The sequence below is a fragment of the Diadema antillarum genome, unplaced genomic scaffold, assembly GCF_040938485.1.
Source record: "Diadema antillarum isolate AM-2024a unplaced genomic scaffold, OU_Dant_1.0 seq00000778_RagTag, whole genome shotgun sequence".
Classification (NCBI taxonomy): domain Eukaryota; kingdom Metazoa; phylum Echinodermata; class Echinoidea; order Diadematoida; family Diadematidae; genus Diadema; species Diadema antillarum.
The window spans coordinates 1203018-1209087 of record NW_027271666.1 but is presented as its reverse complement, the minus strand read 5'-3'; positions in this window follow the sequence as shown (position 1 = coordinate 1209087).

The following is a 6070-nucleotide window of genomic DNA, read 5'->3' as shown; positions in this document are numbered from 1 at the left end:
TTACTTTAACTGAAGAACGTCACGCAAACCTCAAATACGCGCAGCCTGAACTCCCAAGTTCATTCAATTCAATCATAGTTTATGTCCAATCAACGAAAATCAAAACATAGCACAAAGTATACATGTCATGAAATAATATTGTTCAAACATTTGCAAAAGATTCATGTAGTGTACGAGATACATTACATAACAACGAGGAACAAGGCATATATACTTCGTGGGCGTGTGGAAAATTCAGTTTCAGTTTCAGTTTAGTTTATTTTGCACCAAGCATTAAAAATATACAGAGCATACAATAAAACATGAATGTACAAAATGAGATACAAAAGAGAAAAATTCATAGGACATACGACATAAAAGTAATAATAATGTAGCAGTATGACTACATACAGAGACAATGCCATTGGTGGGGGAAGCAGCAAGAAAGGAAAAAGCCCTTGTGAGTAGCTGACCCATTTTATTGTAACATACATACCTTTGACAAATTTAAAAGAAAAAAAAGTCAGTTTAGTTGACAAAACAGAACAAGTCAAACCAATGCAATCATTACAAAAGAAAACTACGGAGGTATGGACGATAACAACACAGAAAACAGCAACAACAAAAATACGCCTTGAATTGATTATGTTTGTAATCTTCCAATAAAAAGTGTTTATATTTAATTTTGAAATTGTTTATAGATTTTGATACTTTGATTTCTCTAGGGATAGAATACCATATATGAGGGCCCTGATATATAACTGAATTTTTGAAAAATGAGGTGCGCATGTGATATAGATGATAGTTTGCAGAATTTCTTGTTCCGTAATTATGGATAGTGCTGTTCAGCGAAAAATAATCTAAAAGGGATTCTGGAAGGAACTTTTTGTAACATAAATACATAAAAATACCCAACTGTAAAAGATAAATATCATAAAATTGCAGCATCTTATACAAATGAAAGATTGGTTTTGAATGGGCAAGATATGAAGCATGGTGTACAATACGTATTGCACGTTTTTGTAAGACACAAACTCTGTTCAACTGGGTTTTTGATGCATTGCCCCAAATTATGATCCCGTATATGACAGATGGGGTAAAACAATTGAATTATAAATCATTTTAAAAAACACTTTAGACATTGACTTTAATTCATACATAACACCAATATTCTTTGCCAACACATTACAAAGGTTATTTACATGAGCATGCCAGGTAACATTTTCATCAAGTATTTGTGACCGTGCACATCAAAACGAACAAAAAGTCGCACACACTGATTTTGCGTGAGGACTGAAAATAAGTGAAATGGGTCAACCTAGCCGAACTTGACTTTTTCATATTTTCTGAAAGAGCGGGTCCTCTTTTATATTACGCTAAAATTTGGAATCATAAAACGGGCAGGAAAGTGTGTTTTTTTAGCAGTTTATCTCGAACTTTTTTGGTAGAATAGTGTGATTAGGTGTGTCTTTAGAATCCTTTTTTCATTTCTGAAAAACCTTGTACACAATCCTCGCTTTCAACTCTAATAACTTTTGAAAGGATAGTGCTACTGCTTTGAAAGTTGGCATTAATTAAGGACAGAATGTGTTAATGAGGCATGCTCAATTTCAGTTTAATCTAATAATCCCTTCATTGTTGTTACTCTGGTGGTTTACTTCCTGATTTTTGTCCCATTCATCGCACAGCCAGCACGGTTTGGTAAAGATTACGCGCTTGAATAGACATTGTACTTCAGAGCCTCTTTTCTCAGTTCACACTTGTCCTGAGTTTGTGCTTTCTTTCCAATATTTAGATAGGTCAGGAGAGTCAATTTGATTTGATTTATACATCATTTTAGAGCTTAAAGTCTGCTCTTTCAGAATATGGTCTTACTAATTCATGTCTGGCGACTTTTTGTTTGTTTTGAGGTGCAGGGTCACATTTATTAATCCTATAAACTTCAAAGCCGACACACGTTTTACCTGAGAGGCACAGATATTGACTGAAAAATTATCAATATTACATTTTCTCTTGGTAAATTACATATAATTAGTCTTTTGAACATTAATTGTAAGTTTATTTGAATAAAACCACTTTGTCATCAGAGTCAGTTCTTGGTTCAAAATAATTTCTAACTCTAAAATATTCTTGTGTGAAAAAATATGCTCGTATCATCGGCAAAAAGAATAAGCTTTAAAGTTTCAGAAACATTAAAGATATCATTGATATATAACAAAAATAGTAAAGGTACCAAAATAGAGCCCTGGGGCACTCCACATCTTGTGCCTAAATTAATCGATTTATCATTACAGATGTTTACATGTTGTTTACGTTCACACAAATAACTCTGAGTAATTGTAACTATAATCCTCTAATTCCATATGCATTTAATTTATGTACCAATATACTATGATCAAACGTGTCGAACGCCTTACTTAAATCAAGAAATACACCAATCATAAAAAAAAATATTCTTTATTCTCAATCGCAGTTACAACCTCATGCACAAAATTCACCATTGCAGATGATGTGGAAAATAAATTCGATTATGGAAAATAGTGATCCACTAAAAAGCAAAGCTTGTGGGATGTGAATCACTAGATAAATAATGAATAAATAATATATTATTCGAGGTTTTTTTTATAACTATTGTATTTGATATAGATTATTTAAGTCATTTGACAAGATATACATGTAGTTATTTTGAGATACGCTGGTCGGGAAAAAATAACAAATAACAAAGAATATCAATGCTAATGCCCGGACACTGTTCACTGAACCACGTGTACCGGGAAAATATGACAAGGACAACACACTCGTACACACATTCAATTACCCACACATATAAAACGCGAGGCAGTACCGAGAGGAGAGAAGACGGTAACAATACAAATCTTTTTACGAAGAACAAAAGACAGGAAAGGAAGAGGAGAGAAGAAAGAAGAGAGGTCTGCATACAGAACACGCCAAATGCTACGACATCAGGACAGGTGGAAGCTCAAGCATGAAATAAAGCAATTTGAATTATCTAGAATTATAAGTAGAGAGTATAGGTGTTTTCTGAATTTGTATTTAAATGTGAGGAATTTGGGGGAATCTTTTAAACTATTATCTAGATTATTCCAAAGTCTGGATCCGGTATAAAGAAATGTATTTTGGGCATGTGCGGTTCTCATTAATGGAAGATGGAATTCGTCGGATCGTCGCGTGGGATAGTTATGTACATGACTGTTTCGATGAAATGAGTCGTGAAATATTTTAGGTAAAAAGTTGCTGTTATAATTAAACATGAACTGGCCAAGTTGAAACACATACAAATCTGTTATTTTTGTTGTTGTTCATTGACCCTACCTGCCCAATTATTATCAAAAATCCTTCAAAAATTCTCCCAAAATGCTCGGATCACTACCAAAAATTAATCGTTTGTTACTTGTGTCATTCTAAACATTTCCTGCAAGTTTCATCCAAATCCGTTAATTATTTTTTTTGGGTTATTTTGCACACGGACAAACAGTAATGGTCACCAAACTGGAGAAAAATGTATTATTAGCCAATCATTCAATGAATACCTTGTGAATGTAGGGAAAAGTTTGTCAGAAAATGTTCCAAACAGCACAAAAATTTTTTTTTTAACTTTTTAGAAAGTCCGAATTCTGAAACATGTTTTTTGATTCCAGTTACGGAAGAGGAGGTAATTGATATTATCAATAACCTAAAGACAAACAAGTCCCCAGGATGTGATGGCCTCACAAACAAGCTAGTGAAGAAAGTCGCTGTATTTTTCGTGAAACCTCCCATTCACGTATTCATTTTATCTATTCTAAACGGTGATGTACCACAAAATATGAAAATTGCAAAAGTATAGTACATATCTTCAAAAAAGGAGATCCTCAGGAAGTAGGTAACTACCGCCCTATTCCTTTGCTCACGACCTTATCCAAAATCCTTGAAAAGCTCATTCATGTTAGTTTGATCAATCAATTTTTTTAAAGTCATGTGAAATATTAACTAATGTACAATTTGGCTTTCGTGAAAAGCATGCAGCATCACATGCGATACTACATTTTATTGATAAGGTTGCCTCGGGAATTGAGAAGAACTTACATACTGTAGGTATATTCTTAGACTATTCTAAAGCTTTTGATACCATTGATCATGATATTTTATTGTACAAACTATCCTATTATGGAATCAGAGGAAAGGCTTTGGAATGGTTTAGAAGTTACCTTACTAATAGAAAACAATTTGTTTCTTTAAATGTTGCGGAGTCTACTTTGCGATCTATTTCCTGTGGTGTTCCACAGGGGTCACTACTTGGCCCCCTACTTTTTATTTTGTATATAAACGATTTTCCCAAATCGTCACAACTTCTTTCCTTCATATCATTTGCCGACGATTCTAGTATTTTCTTCTCTCACAAAAATCCACACCAACTACTGAATATCATAAATTCAGAACTGAAATCTGTAGTTACATGGATCCATGCAAACAAGTTATCTTTAAATTTCTTGAAAACCAACTATATGTTATTTAGCAATTCATTATCATCTTTACCAGGCCATATAGGCTACTCTTTAATAATGTGCAAATAGACAAAGTCACGAATACAAAATTCTTGGCCTACATATAGATGACAAAATGAATTGGAGAATGCATATATGCTGTTTAAATAAACTTCTCCAGAAATGTTGGCGTTATCAATAATATAAAATCTATATTTCCAAAGAATATATGGCGTATACTATACTCTACCCTTCTGTACTCCCCTATCTCAATAAAATGGCGTTCTTGCCTGGGGAAACTCAGCAAAATTATACTTGGATAAAGTATTATTACTCCACATACGATGTGGACACTTCTGCCCTATAAGGTAATCTTATATCAATTTTTACATGGTATATTATTCATGTGGAATTCCTATTCATTTTAATTCCACTGTTTATTTTTTCTCTTTCTTTCTTTTTCTTCCCCTCTCTCCCCCTTCGGTTCTCACTTTATTTCCTCTATTTCTCTCGTTCTCTCCTTCTCTCCCTCTCTCCCTCTCTTTCTCATTCATATTTACTACCTTTAAGATGTAAATATGTACAAGTTATGTAAATAATTTTATGTTTCAGGAGTCTGTATGTATGTTATATTCTCAATTACTCTGTACACAGTTATGAATATTACTTGTCATGGTGACCTACAAATTTGACAAGCTATGCTTTTAGTTGGGTCACCCCATTTCCGTTAATGTATAAGTACCCTATATTCTGTCAATTCATGCTGATATATTGCTGTAATATTATGTGTCAATATGTAAACAACAATGCAATGTAAGTGTAAAAATGGAAATGAAATGAATAAATTCAAATTCAATTCAAATTCAAATTCAAACGAACGAACACACAAACCAACGGCAAAGAAAACATAACCTCCTCCCTTGGTAAAAGAACCCCCGGATACTTGTACATATGAAAGAAAAAAAGATGAAAAGAAGAAAACTCCATATTTAACTATTCATCAACTTTTAACTTAATTGCATCAAAAAGATGTTGTTTATTATAATCTTTAAAATTGTCTGATGACGAGTTTTTAGTCTTTTGTTTAGAAAAGGAGGAAGGACCAAATAGTAGACCCAATTACTATTTCTATAATATTATAATACTATTTCCATAATTAGACACACCCTTAACTTGCCCGTCTAGCTGTATCTCCTCATTATGACTCCACAATGTGGGGGAAATAGAAAAGCAGTACAGGCCGGCAGGGATGGAGAAAAAAACAAACAAACAAAGCAATATAATGATATGGGACTAGCCTACCTACTTTACTCAGACGTGCAAACGAGTTTAGGTCAACAGCATTAACTTCGCTCCAACGTTAATCTACAAAGCTAATACAAGGTTAAACTTTTGTATAAACAAGATCAGTGTGCGTCCATGTTCAATTAACAAACTCACAATTAAGGTTTTTGGTAGCGCACTCCTCGGTTTTAATAGAATACAGGAGCCGCACCCAAATCATCGTAAGGGTCGATTACTTCAATCTGTTTTTATACGCAAGTACCCACTCTACATGTATGAAGTAAGTGATTATATTTGACAGTGTTGTGCTAGCTAGCGCGTTG